Here is a 15459-nt window from a genome sequence, read left to right on the forward strand (position 1 = left end):
CCTATGCTCTGTAGCACATGGGGCTAATTTTTCACGTGGGTGACAGGAAGGGACAACCTGTGAGCTAAATGAGAACTGATAAATAATCATTTATGCTCAAGTTGTCACCTGCACGCAGCTGGCAAATGCCGACGAAGAAATTACAAAGCAATGTGACATTTGACCATGGGTTGTAAATATCACGGTGCTGTAATGGAGTGAGAGTCCGTGGGATTCCATGGGCTGCCTGACCTTAGGATCTCCAGGCAGATAGGCTGGCTTAGAGTTCATCAGCATCGATAAGGAAAGAAGGGTGTGCTGGAAATGGGAGGGACAGGCTCTGTGGAAAGAACTGTGAGGAGCCCCTGTCCTCCGCAGCAAATTTGCCACTAGAAAAATCTGAGCTGGTGCCAATAGTAAGATAATGGTTCTATGATTCTGTAGGTGCTTTGGAAACTTATACAAATTGTCATTAAAAGATGTACAGCATGGGTTTACCTTGTTTCAGCAATTCATTTCCCCTCTGTAAAGTAAAAAATAAGCATTTTTTTCCTTTCTTTCTCCCCCCACAAGCTGGGAGCCCTGGTTCAGCAATATCTCAGCAGCACGCTGTGTAGTGATGTACAAATTTATGTTGGCTTTTTGCTTAAAGGAGAGGGAGCTCCTCTCTAATTTTAGATGGGCCTGCATTCCATTCATTTTATTCTTTGGCCGTTTGCCAGGGAAGTTGGACAAGCCCCTGGGTGGGGTGGGCAAGGACACCGCAGTCCTGTGGGGCATTGCTGCCATCTGCTGCCGTCGGGGTGCTCTTCCACAGGGCATTTCTAGGACACTGACCAGCAGCAGAGCTTCCCTTCCCTTCCCTTCCCTTCCCTTCCCTTCCCTTCCCTTCCCCTCTTTCTTCCCTTTCCCTCTCCTCTCCTTCTTTGCTAAATAATATTGGAATATCTTCTCTCCTAATTTTCGGTTCAATAACTAAAGAAAATTAAGAACTTGATTTCTGTCTGCCTAGAAGAAAACAGTGGACTTGCAAATTGATTTATTAATCTCTCAGTTTTATGAAGAGGAACATTCCATTGGATTTTGACTTTATTATTTCCATAAGTCAGTGTCATTTCAAAGATGAGAGTTCTGACAGCAGGAACTCCTTGGTACTGCTCTGTGGTGAAGTCTGATTTATTTAAGCGTTCCTTGAATTCCAGCGTGTCTGTGAGAGTTGATGAGAGTCCTCGGCAGACACAGGTCGGGTGTGCCGGGGTGTGCCTCGCTCGGGTGTTCACTCCCAGGTGTGCTTTCTGGCTGTAGCGTCCCAAGCTGCCGTTAGATGTCAGCAGGGCACTGAGCACAGCTCTGCTGGCGGCCGCGCTCCAGCCTTCTATCGAAGTTCAGTTCATGAGTGCAGGGATTTTTGTCACCTCAATAGTTTTTTTTTTAACTCAGTTAAGTAAATTGTAGTCCCCAAGGATAATGGAATAATAGCAAAGGCTATTCCCGAAACTGTTGTTGATTCTTGCCTTAAAAAGTAGCTGGATGTAGAATATTCCGTTTCAGATTTATATTTGGAGCTGGCTTATGGCACTAAATTTTACGTGAAACCTCAATTTTACTCATGCCCTTCTAAACACATGAAGTGCTGTGTGCTGTGAGCTTCCCAAAGGGATGAGCCGTGGCAGTCTGGTACTGAGGTGTGCTGGTGTCCCTTATTTTAGTGTGCTTTTCCCAGTTTACAGTACATTTCAAGCAACTCTTACAATTGTTTTCCAGTGCTGTTTGCCATTTTGAAGGGTGCATTTAAGTATGTCAGGACATCTACTGGCTTCCTGTACATGTCTGTTTAAATATTTTGTTGAATTTTTAATTCTCTGGAGAGCTTTTTCACTTCCCTTATGCATTTGCAGTAGGTCTGTCTCCATATATTTTGGCTTTAATCTTAAAAGTGCTGCTTTGAATCATTTCCCCCTAAAACATCTAAAAGTAATCAAACCCAGAATTGCAAGTTCCACAAACATTTCCCACGCTATAAGAGCCTGCATTTCATTTAGTTGCCTATTTTTATATCATGGGACTATTTGTTTTCAGTGCAAATCAAGTACATATATGTTGTATAATAATCCCAAAATAGGAAAGTCCTAAAATCAGGTTTCTTTAAACAGAGTAATTTCTCCCACATTAAAAGATTCATAGTTTAAAATAGCTTTGAGTCTGGGAGGTTCATTATTTTTATGTTGTTTACACTTAGAGAATACAAATGAAAGATCATTCAGAGCAAAGCTCCTCCTGAGGGAATCCCGAGGTTTGGGGCTGCTGGACATGGATTTAACAGGAGCAAACAGGGTCACAGCAATCTGCCTCCCCCGTGGGGTGCTGCTGCTGGGGGCATTTGAGCTTTGAAACAAATCACTGTGCAAAATAATTTTTTTCCCCCTTACTTAGGATACTTTCATTATTACAAATATCAAGAAAATCTGGTCAAATTTTCAGCAAATCGTTTTACTGCCAAACTATCTATGAGTATTACAAGTATTTTAGAAATCTAGGAAATTGTACACAACTAACTCCTTTGAATTCTCCTATACATCCTGTTAAGGGACATTGAGATCCACAAATACAAATCAGAGTCAAATTAAAGTGTCCTTACTCATGGTATTTGCTGGCAGAGAATATTTTGGAGATAATTTTTGTTTTCTGAAGTGTTTCTTACCATTCAGTGAGGCAGAGGACTGAGTTTTCAAGACTTCCAGCAGTCTAAGAGCTCCTCCAGCCCTGGAGCCAGTTTGGGGGAGGAAAAAGGAACAGAAGGGGATGTAGCAGTTGGAAATTTCCACATTTCCCAGAGCTCTCCAGTCAGTTTCTCTAAGGAGAAAGCTTCCTCCTATTTCCTATGCTGGTCGTGTGCTCAGAGCCTTTACTTGTCATTTCTGGGCTTACCCAGGATCCATCTGGGCAGCCAAAGCTCTTTTTGATTTTTCAATATAATGATTTCTTTACTTCTGTAGGTTTGGCAAAAGAGAAAATTTGTGTCTGACAAAACAGAGGAAGCCTGAGGTAACACACACAAACCAAGCCAATGTGCTAGAACAAGTCAAAGTCATCAAGGTGCCTCAAAGCAGCAGTGGAATGTCACTTTGCTGCTCCAGAAAGCCAGGCTCAGAAGGAATCCTGCTGCATATGTCACTGAAATTACAAGTTTGTCTCACACTCATAGCCTGGGGGGGTTAGCACTTGTAGCTGCTCCATCCCTGGAATTAAGGAGCAGAGCTGCATTCCAGAGCACTGGCATGCTTGAAAGATTTAGTTACAGAATAAGAGATTATGTTACTGTAAAAACAAGATACTGAAGGGCTGTACATTTCTCTCTGTGTATTTAATAGTTCTGTATTTTAAACCAGAGTAACTGTGTGAGACACTGAAAGCAGTTCTGGACAAACAACACAGCCTAAATCTGACAAAAGTAACAAAGCTCTGGGGACTTTGCAATAAAAATGTATTTTATTGCAAATACACTTCTGGCAGAAGTGATTAAACTGTATTGGATGCAGAAAAAGAACTAAAGGAAATGTTAAGAAAATGAAGACAAACATTTGTATTCACTTTTACTGACAACAAAATTGGCTCTGAGCTGGGGGTCAGTGGCAGTAGACTCTGGTGAGTCATATATTTGTGTCAGAATATTCCTGAAATGACCCACTCCTGTGTTCACCATGTGCATGACGTTATTTTTTCCATAGTCAGGGTTCCTGTGGGGCTCAGATTTCTGTAACAGCCTTTGACAGGAGATTTTAAGTGCAAATGGCACTCAGATATTTTACTGGATGACCAAACCCCACAATTTTCCCTGTTGTTCCCCTGTCCATGGCAGCTGTTGTTCTTCCCTTGTCTTTTTATAGAATCATGGAATCATTTAGGTTGGAAAAGACCTTCAAGATCCTCGAGTCCAACTGTTACATGAAATGAAAGAGCTAATTGGCATTTTTGAAAATCTAGCATTAAGTAAAGCTGAAAGTTTAAAAACAGGTTTGATAGAGAAACTGAGAGCCCCATGATGTGTTTCTATGGAAACTCCAGTTTAAGGTTTTATCTGATGGATTCTAAAAAGGGTACAATCTGCCTCTTCTTTGTGATTGGGTAGAAATACAGCAGAATCAGTGTTGCAAAGTGATCTTTGCAAAGATAGTTAATGAAGTGCTTCAGGATGAAAACTGCTGTATAAATGAAAGGTGACATTTCTGTCTTAATCACTGCCTTTAATGGTGAGATTTTTAGGACAGATTGCTGGAGAGAAGCTGCAGCTCAGCAGTTGAAGTACTGGTGTAAGTTTCCATGCAGCTGCTGTTGCTGAAATGTTTGATTGTTTTTACTCAGTATCTGAGCATTAACTTCTTGCTTAGAGTTGGTCATAGGATGTGGGCATTTCCTGTGCACTCTGGGCATTTCCAGTCCTGACTTAGCACATTTGTGACTTCCTTCTTCTCTGCTGGCAAATGTCCACCCTGCCCTGCTGAGCCACATCCCTCCAGTCCCAGAGTCCCCACAGCTCTGCCAGTGGCCTCTTGGTTTCTCTGAGTGTTGTGGAATTCCAGAATGGTTTGGGTTGGAAGGGAACTTAAAGTCCACCAGTGGCTCCAAGCCCTACCCAGCCTGGCCCTGGACACTCCAGGGGCATCCTGGGCCAGGGCCTCCTGCTTGAGGCTGAGCCATCATCTTTGTCTTCCACTACTGACTGTTACAGCAAATGAAATAACTCATATATTTTTACTCATTTTTACTCTAATGAGTTCAGGAACTACTTAGACTCTTTTACAACAAGTATAGATTCTCTCCTGAATTGATGGTTTAAATGGAAGAGTAATAGGGAAAAGAGCAGAAATTTATTTCCAATTTAAGGAATTTTATTTCTTCTCACCTTCTCATAAAACTCAGAGCTACCTACAGTTTCTTCTTTCCTCCTGATTTGGCTCTTCATCTTTTGTTGAACTATTTCCCATGTTTGCTGCTACTTTCCTTTGGGGAAATACTGTTGCACAAGTAAAATGTGGAATATAACGTAAAGAGCACTGTTTCCAACAGCAGCTACCAGGCAACCCTAAAGTTCAGGATTTTTCATTCTGACACAAGTGTTTGATACTGGAAATGAAATGTTTCTGCTTTGGCTCGTTTGATTTGTTCCTTTAAATAGATCAAGTGGAGTACACCAGGTGTTTGGAGCTCTAGCACAAAATAAAAGGAGAAATTAATAAGGGTTTAGATAATTTTAAAGATAGTGAGAGTGGTTTAATGAGAGAAAAATTTACTGTTTCCATTGTAGAAAACCAAACAGAAACAGGCTGGTGCCAGCAGCTGAACAATGTAAAATAATGACTGGCTTTGTCTCTGTGAGGCTGTTCAAACCAAATGACTGAAATTATCCCAATGACGTGTTCCCAGTTGAAGAGATAAAAATGAATGCATGAGTGTAGTGCATTTCTGGCCTTCACAATTCCACTCTGCTTTCACTTCTGGCTGCATTCTCCCCAAAATTTGGGACAGCAGTGCAGGGTTCTGGAAAGGTAAATTGCTGGCAGAGGGTTTGAGAAGGATTAATTATCACCATGCCAAGCTAGAAATTTTTTTTTCCTTCCTTGGTTTGTGATGTGGTTGCAGAGAGCAGCAGTTGCTGCTCCAAGTGACATCTCCAATCCCAGAGAGGTCAGCTTTATTCTGCCCATTCTGCAGGCGGTTGCAGAGGAATTCACACAGATTTCAGACACTTTCTACAGATTGCTGACAAGACTGTAGTAAACAGAACCACTGATCTTAACACCCGAGCTTTGCTCTGAGCACCCAGACTCGCTGTCTTGTGACAAAAGTCACTTCCTTAGCATCCAGAACTTCTGTGTTTTCTCTGTGTATTCGGGGAATGATGTCCACACTATCAGTATGGGTAACTACAAGTCCTGGCTGAGCTGAAGTTGCTACAGTCATTCCAAATATATCATGTGCAATATTCTGCAGTAGAACAGGGCAGTTACGACCAACTGTTTGTCCCCCAGGGCCAGCAGTAACATTATTTGAAAAGAAAGCAGAAATTATTAAACCATTATGGCCTCTGACTCTCTTTCTCACTTGGTTGACAAGATCTGTTTGGTTAGAAGGTTTGATAAATTTGATGACTATGTTTAAATTACAAGATATGATGATAAACTTTCCAAGAGGATATTGCTGTATTTAGTAAATCTCTCTAATAAAGCACTGCTTGTAGAAGCTTTTACTCAAGCTTTCTTTAGAGCTGTCAAGACACTCTTTAGTCAGTGACTTTTATTGCTTGTCTCTTTGCAGTGTTTGTTGAGCAGCTGATTATCTGATCATAGAACAGTTTCTGGTGTGCTTTGTGAGAGAAATATTTTATTTTTATTTCTACTGCTTCAGCAGGACAATTTCATATTGGGTGCATATGTTCTTGTTAGTCATAGCTAAAGTAGCTCCAGGGAGCCCCACAAAGCTATATAGATTCTTTAAAATCTTCTGTGACAGATATATTGCTTTATCACTCCCCACTGGGCTGAGTTGTGCTATTTTCTGAAACTTATTTAGGTGAAATCCTTTTTTAGGATTATTACTGTTAATTATTTTCCTTAAAGTAATACGATGCTATTTTTATTTACAGCATGAAAGAAGTTTGGTGTATACATAAAACATCATAATCTGACTTCAGTGCTATTTTGGTTGAACTAGACGAATTAGAAGCAATTATTTTGTGTATAAATAATGTGGATATTCCTGAAAAGTGTGTGGTTTTTTGTATAAAGTCTCTTTCTTTGCATCTAACTCAAATCATTTTCCAAACATTGACAGGGCCTGGTTTTAGGAAGAAATCTCTAAGGAACACCCCAAGCCAGGAGGGAATTGTGCTGTAACTTCAATAACGGTAAGAGTTTCCTGGCTGTCAATACAGAGGTTAAAACATTCCAAATGTGGCATAAAACAATCCCTGACATGCTCTGCTCCATCAGATCTGTGACATCTCCTTGCCCTTTGCCTTGTGTGGCTTCTGCTCGTGAGGAGTTTCCCTGGGCCCAGTGAATTTCCCTGCTGTGTGTCAGATGTGCCCATGGTGCTGCTGTGAGTGAGGCTCAGAGCCTGAGGTGATGTGAGAGCCAAACTGGATGTGCCCGAGAGGGGCAGGAGAGCCCTCTGGAGCCCTGCAGCTCATCTGTGCCTCACACCCCAGGATGGGAGGTGGTACTCCAAGGATGGTTCCTGTGGCTGAGCAGCTGCTGCAGGTGCCCCAGCACCAATGGAGCTGTTCCACTGCAGCTCCCAGGGTGCATAAATCTGCAAAGTGCTGCTGAATCCTCAGGCTGACAGTCTGTTATTCCTGTGCCTCACACCCCGGGATGGGAGGTGGTACTCCAAGGATGGTTGCTGTGGCTGAGCAGCTGCTGCAGGGTGCCCCAGCACCAATGGAGCTGTTCCACTGCAGCTCCCAGGGTGCATAAATCTGCAAAGTGCTGCTGAATCCTCAGGCTGACAGTCTGTTATTGCACCATGCTGCATTTGTACTTGAATGTGCTTCTACTGCAGGAGTGGTGCTGTAATTAACAGCATGGGGGATGTGTGTGTGACCCTCTCCGTGCTCCGTGCTCCCAACACAAGTCCTTTAATTTGCTGATTTTTGGTCCTCACTGATACTCCACCTGTTTCTGGTCTGTCTTGCTGCCGTCTCCAGGGAGTGGGCAGTGGTGTGAATGTCTCTCCTCACACAGCAGCTGAAGATGCATTTCTTCCAAAGCCTGCAATCGATTTCCTGAGTTACTATTTTTGCTCAATTTGTGATAGACTTGAGGTCTCGTTCCTTATTAAGTTGTAGAGCTCTCTGTGACTCTGGTTAGAGTGGAATCAGCACGGACAATGGGGGAAATCCCACTGCTTGCCTCTCCTTTCATCCACAGGACTGTGTCTTAATGGCTTGCAAACTTTCTCAGCTGAAGTCATCTCGCATTTGGAAGGGATTTATGTTTCTATTTCTTGCTGTATGGATTTGTCCTTTGACTCTTTCATGTAGGTTTAAAATACAATGGAAGTGCTGAACAGTCTGTCCACAGAGATGCCAGTTACACTGAAGTAATTAAAGTCGTGCCAGTGTTTCCACTATAAAATGCATTTCTCCAAGTTTTATTGCTCAGCTTCAATAGTTTGTTCTTGTAAACAAGATGTACACTCAGACAAATTGTTTTGAAATGTGTTTTAAATGTCCCTTTGCAAATTTTTTGAGCCGTAACACAACTGGGGAGAGACCTGAGCACTTGGCTGAGTTTTGGCTTTCATAAATCACAGAGAAATGTATTATTTTTCCTGTGAAATGGTGCAACTTGTACCTAATGAGCCTCACTGCTGGTGGGGACATTAGGCTTAGCATTTGCTTCTACTGTGATTTCAGGGAAACATAAAAATGAGAAACCATTACTGTGATGCACAGATTAAAAATTCTACCTAGGCCTAGGTAGCTATGGGCATGACTGAATGTTTCATTTTTTTCCCCTCTTAATTTACAACAACAAAAAACCTTTACAAGACTTTATGGCACTAGAGGAGGTACAAAGGCTTGAAGGAGAAAAATAATGTCAGTAGGTTAGATGTTAAAGACTACAGTGCTAATGATAAATATAGCCCAATTAAACTGAGCCACAAACTTTTCCAGCAGGTTCCATCCTGCTTTAACGGCTGGGATTTACTGCCAGCAAACTCCATCTCCTTGAGACTGATATAAATAGAGACATAAAATGTCAAGCTTGACAAGTAGCATTTCATATCAGGAGCTGTCTTGCTCATTGTGTTCTCCAGTCACAGATTGTCCTTTAATACCAAATTGTAAACCCACCTTTTCAATCAGCTTCAAGCCAAATGTTCTCTATTATAGTGTAACAACCTCTGCAGTAAAAAAGATTTTGGCTCTGCTGAGCAAAGAATTTGCCCTGTGCATAACACTCCCCATCTCCGGATTTCCATGTTAATTTTAAATATAATTTGTCATTATGGAGATTTCTTCCCATTTTTGTTGCTCTTGGATGTAATCATAACTTTTTGGTAATGAGAAATTATTTTCTTGCTTGCAATTAAAAAAGAGCAGAAATAAGATCTGTGTCTTAAAGTTCTAGTGTAAATTAAGTTGTGCTTACAAGAATTAGAGTTTGAAGAAGAGGGGACATCTGCAGCCTCTGTAAATACCCATAAGTGTTTGGAATTATCAGGACTCTGTAGGGGAAACCTCCCAGTCTTTACATTATGGAAAACATGGAGAGAAATTCCATTGAAGAAATTTAATGAATTCCAATACTCATATGAAAATCAGTATTCCGATTATTGTACAAGGTAAGAAGAGGCAGTGATCTTCTGTTGGATATTGGAAGTAAAAGGGAGAAACCCCTGAACAGTAGGACAAATGCACTGTTCTTTGGGGAGTGAGAAAATGCATCAGTGCAGGGAAGCCAAGGCAGTACCCGACGTGGCTGGAAGGACAAACAGACGGTTTTAGAAGTAGGATGCAGGAATGGAAGTGCAGAGTATTTGCACTGGAGCAGGACTGGGTGACTCAGTTGCTGTGGAAGGTTTGTCAGTGGGAATGCAGTAGAACAGAAGGTCGGGACACAATCCAGAAACTGCAGAGTAGAGCAAGGTGAGGAAGCTGCAAAACCTGGCTCTGCCAGGGGAAACACTCAATATAATTACCATCCCAGTTTGTGTTACATAATTTCAGAGGATGAGGTCTGCATTTAATTTATGAATGGGATACAATCTGGAAGGATTTGGATGTCTTCTTCCTTCAGTCACTCACGCTGAATATTTAAGTGTGTGCTCACAGTGCCCTGTACCCTCAGCTGAAATGACTGCTGGTTGTTAAAAATAAATTCAAGGACAAGAAGTTGACTTCAGTTAAAAATACTAGCAACAAAGGGGTACAGCTATGCTGGGATAGCATTTGGACTGCCATGGCCTTGATACCTTGTTCATGATGTTATAAAGCTTCGTTGTAAGAAATGACTCAAATACTCCTTTTTTTATTTCTTGAGCTTATTCTTATATACAGGTTTTGAATAGGAACATTTCCCAAGTGGTAAATTCTATTTTGCCTTTGTATCTTCTGTCTCCATCTCTGCCATCTCATGAAATGTTCATTATGTTGAGCCCAAAGTGACTGAGCTGAACTTTCGTGGGATGATTTGAGCTCCACAACAAAGCCCAAGATCCAGGCACTTGCCTGAGTTCATAACTCTCAGCAAACAGTTGTAACCTCTGAGGATCTGTAGTACTCCTCCGAGTTTGCAAAGTGCTTTGAGACTTGTGGATGTAAAGCATTGTGTAGATGTATTGTTTATCTGGTTTGTAAATATTGATGCCCAGAACTACATTGGTGTTTTTAGAATTAGGCTGTAGTGAATCAGAATAGCAATTTAGCAGTACCTGGGGCTGCAGTTTGTGCTTCCTTTGGGGTACAGAGAGAAGAGGCTCTAAAGATACTTCAGCCTGATCCTGTATATTTATTTGTTTTGTTTCAGCCTTAGCCTCTCTTCCTCTTGGGAATTGGGACAGTGAAGTACATTTCCATGTTTCCTGAAGTAATTTGCTTAAAAGCTCCTACACACGATGTCAACTATGTTTGGAACTAATGAAATAGAGTAGTAGGAAGTTCCTAATGTGCTTCCCCGCTTCATTTTCCTGCTTCCTGTTCAGACAGGGTCAGCTCTGAGGTCAAATCAGGTTCCTCAAAGCTCTGTCTTTCGGAATGGTCAGCGGACAGAGTATGGGGGAAGCGAAGATTTAAATGCCATTCTTTTCTCGCTGTGGTGCTTCTGTTCCAGAAGGGATCCTCCCGAATCCCCCACAAGAGGGAGTTTCAGACTTTGCTATGGGGGAACAAAGGCGGCACCAAAATGCGGGAAGAGCACTGGTGCCCAAACTGCTTTCTTCAGATAATCCCACTTAAAAGGGCTTAAAGCACCCATATCCACTGCCCCAGATCCCAGGCGAGGCCGGCAGAGTTGTCCCATCATTGCTCTACTTCAGCTGCGGGGTCTCGTGGGAAGAGCTGTTTCCTTTGTCTCCATGGCCAGTATTTGGGTGGGCTGTGGTCACTGAGCTGTGTTGTTGGTGCCCATCTGTGCAGTAAAGGTGATGGCTGTTCCTGCTGTGAGCCCAGGAGCCTTTGGAGCACACGTGGGTGCCATCCTGTCACCCCAGGATGATGCCTTGCCCTGTAGGGAGCACAGTGTGAGAGCCAAGGCCTCCTGGCTGTGCAGGGCTGGGGACCCTCAGCCAGCCTGGGCCCTGCTGAACTCCCAGCCTGGAGGCAGATGCAGCCCCAGCTGTTGGCCAGGTGTGTTTCCACCCTCTGGCCAGGGGGAATCAGTCCCAAGGCTTAGCACAGAGGGAGACACGGGGATCAGTATCAGATGGGTCTGTGGCCTCGAACTGACAAGGCAAGTAAATGATGCTGATTGATCCTGAAAGGCTCAGCTGTGAGGAAGCCAGGAATGGGTTTGCTCTTCACCCTTTAACTGAAACTGTTCCCCACTTCTGGGAGCTTCTAGCGTGCTCAGGAAGGTCAGAAACGTAAGGGCAGACTTTGAAAGTTATTCTGAGCATTTGACTATGAAAATAGGGCTGTTATTTATTCTCCTGCTAAAATTATTTGTGCAGAGAGTGAGGCAGAGCACAGTCGTATCATGCCAGCCACCTTCGCTGGTTCTCAGCTGCAAATTAAAGTAAAAAAACCTAGAGCAACTTCAGTTTAAGTGAATTGGTAAAGCCTCTCCTCAGAATGAAAATAAGGAATAAAAGCAGAAGTGTGTCTCTACAGATCTTCTCTGAAGCACCAGATCTGAAAAGGGGCCTGTATTGGTAAAAGCTAACTGCTTTTAATCTATTGTAAGGCTGCACTCTTATGAAAAACCTTCTGGCTGAAAGATACATTCACTTATGTTTAACCAGAAAATCCATTAGAGGCACAGAATAGATCTTCATTTCAGATTGGGTGAAAGGAAACCAAGGCTAAAACACCAAGAATATGTGGCAGAAGTTTAAAAAAAAGCTAAGTTAAAGAACCAAATTAAGGAATTCACGGAAGTATGAAATGATTCAAAGGCCAAATAAAGGCTGTCAAGAAAATACAACATTTCTGATGGCCCATAACTTTTTCTGCAGTCCCTGTTCAAGTTGTCAAAGTTTTGGGAGCACCACCCAGTGATTAGCTGGGACCTGTATAAGTTCTCCTGCATTCTTTTCTTGGGAGAAAATGCTGCCTTTGTGGACACATGTGGGGAGCAGCTCTTTCTAAGGGCCTTTCTCCAGCTCCTGTCTGGAACTCCTGCATCATGAAGGGGAACTTGTGTCCTTAACACCTGAGCAGGCTGCACAGTTTGCTGCAAGGAGTAGCTGTGAGCTCAGGAAGGTATCTGCAACAAACACTTCTGGTTTTATATGGAGACAAACATAATTACTTTCAGCTTAAGTGCCCTTCCTGCTTAAACTACTCACTTCATGTTGATTTAGGAGAATGGGTCTTACATATCAAGTGCAAATGATACTCCTTTGAGTGTCATCTCGATCCTGGAGATCAAAATCATACTTCTCTTGGGTGAAAATGAGTGAGGTTTATTACAGGTTAAGTCTCCCTGTTGCTACTCTTGTATTAGTATGAGGTTCTGCTCTGTGGGAAGGAATTGGATCCTGTTCTAAATCCTCTAAATCTCCTCTGTGTTCATGCAGTGGGGTTTGTGTGCATGTTGGAAGGGATTGTCCCACCTGCAACCTTTGCTTCTCTTCTTTGGTTTCATTCAACAGCACAGCATCTTTTACTTTGTCCATCCTCATTTTTTTATAAAGGCAAATAACTTTCCATGTTTATTTGTAATATATCTGTCAACAAAAATAAATGTTCTAAATGCATTTTTTAATTCTCATTTTAAAACATAAGGCATAAGTTCCTGTGATTTTAGAGAAAAGCCAGCACAGATTTTGTGGTAAATCAGTTTGTGAGATTTGTCTAAAGCATTCTGTAACTCTGCAGTCAGTGCAACTCAACATCTTTTCTCTTTGTTAAAGAGAATGCTCAAATCCATTAGTTAATTCAAGCTGAATAAACTCTGTGGTGTGCCAAATACTATAAAAGGGAATATTGAATTGTTCCTTGGAAAGCCCCTAGGATCTGTCATGTCCATTCAATATTTTTTCACTGAGATGCAGATATGCTCCTGTGTCTTTATGAACCATCATAATGTGAGGTTAGTTCTGTATGACCAAGTAAGAATATGAGCCTGATGCCTGCTCAGCTGACAGCACTTGGTGAATCCCGTGATTGTGCTGTGACCTGCAAGGTCCTGAGTTCAGGTTCAGTCTGCTGGTGACACCGTTCTGAGTGTGGGTTTGGGTTTGTGACCTCCTGCTGCAGCAGCTCGGAGCAATCCATTACCCTTGGAGTTATTCATGGCACTGCCACTCCAGCTCAGTCCTGTGGCATTCAGAATTACACAGAATTACACATTTCAGAGTTACACAGCTACAGGGCCTGGAGTGAAAGCAAACACGGGAGTGCAGGGGGTGTCCCTGAGACCCTGGGGTGCTGGGAGTCTTCCGGAGATGAATATTCACATTTATCTAACTGATAAGGCCCTATCATGTCATCTGTTTGTACAACAAATCCATCTTGGCTTGCTGCTTCTCCTTTGCCCATATTCTGCTCAGCCTGACTGGGGGCACAACTTTTCCTGCAAAGGAACAGCAAGCAGCAGGGCTGTGGGGCAGAAATGCAGAGGCACTGGCACGTCCTGGCCTCAGCTGTTCCTCTGGAGGGAGGAGTTGCTCTGCAGCCTATGCTGCTAGGCACAGCTGCAGGGACACTTCCCAGATATGATTTCTCCATATTTAATTTATGCTGCCTGTATTCAGATAGTGAAAGATCATCCAGGGAGGCCTTTTTGCCATTGGAATAGCAATGCCTTTTCTTTGCAGCCTTCTTTGTGCTTTTGGAAACTTCCTGCTATTTTCTGTGACTGTGTGCTACCTTTATATAAGCCAGGTAATATTTCACAAGCATTTCAATGGACAATGGTGCTGTCAAGGACTGTGGTGCTGCTTCTCACATTATATTGCTAAGCAACATACAATACAGCAGCATGATACCTTCTGCAGTTGGTAAGGAGTCAAGCTCCAATATTCAGTAAAATTATTCTGATCTACTTTTCTGTTACACAAGAATCCACTCATTTCAGCACATAAAGATTTGTATAATTAGTAACAAGATCATACAAAAGTTAGACTTTTTTGTGGATTTTTAAAAAAGAGTTAAATATATATACATAAAAACATTTTTCCTAATTTCCCCCAGAGAAAGTGGTCTTAGCTATGTTGAGGTTGTGTGGCTTTCATTGACTTTGTCAAGATTTGCTTTTATCAAAGCACCATTTAAGTAAAATGTTTTGACTTTGAAGCAGGTTTGTTTGCTTACCTGCTTCAAATTACAGATGTGCTGGAACACCTCAGTCAGAATGGACAAGCTTGAGGGCAGAGAGATGTCAAATCTCTGTTCAGATCAACACAGATATTTCATAACATCTTCCTGAAATACAGTATTTGATAAGGTGGAATCTCACTTCTATTATGTGTTCCAACCTCCTCTATTTAAAGTCAAGTTAATGATGAATTTGAAAAGATCTGATCACTTTGTAAATTCACATCTGACATTTCATAGTGGAGATCATTTTGTCAGCCGATCTCATCTCTAGAGAAACAGATGCATATTTTTGTTTACATTGATATTTTAAATAATTCAATAGGACCATCACTCACAATGTGAACCTCCTTTGAAGGGGTCTCTCTAAACTATTTCAGTAGAAATCCTGAGAGGAGAATTGTGGCATTTGGAGGTTTAATGAAGCCTTTCCTGTGAGGTTTTCCCACTGGCTTTCAGCAGCCATTAGCACCAGTTCCACTTGCTGGCCCTGGGTAAGCAAAACTCTCATGTCACTGCTATCAAGGACTGGTTCATCATTTTACTCTCAGCATTAGCCACTGTGATAGGGATCAAAGGAGACTTTGTATTATTCATCTTTAATCTTAAAGGCTTGGAGCATGAGGTCAAAATCAGAGTTATTGTCAGTAATGAAATCACAAACTGTGCAATATTGAGCAAGGCAGGATCAGCAAAACCAGTGATGTGGAACAGAAGTGATTTAGGTACTTCCAGGAGGGACTGCTGGGAACAGCTGGGCTGATGTGGTGGGAGGGAAGGATTTGGGACTATGAGAATCTGTTTCTTTTCAAGGAAAAGCTTGATCCCCATGGAGGTGGTGTCCCCTGGCTGGCTGTGGGATGTGGGGTGGGAATGCTGCTCCTCCAGCAGCCAGAATGGTGCCAGGAGCTCTCCTTTCTGTGGGTGCCCGCTGTGCTGGGACTGCCTGGGAGGGAGGCAGGGCCTGTGTCTGGGAAACTCACTTCTTCCACTTGGAT

This window comes from Passer montanus, unplaced genomic scaffold (genome assembly GCF_014805655.1).
Source record: "Passer montanus isolate IOZ18808 unplaced genomic scaffold, ASM1480565v1 scaffold73, whole genome shotgun sequence".
Lineage (NCBI taxonomy): Eukaryota > Metazoa > Chordata > Aves > Passeriformes > Passeridae > Passer > Passer montanus.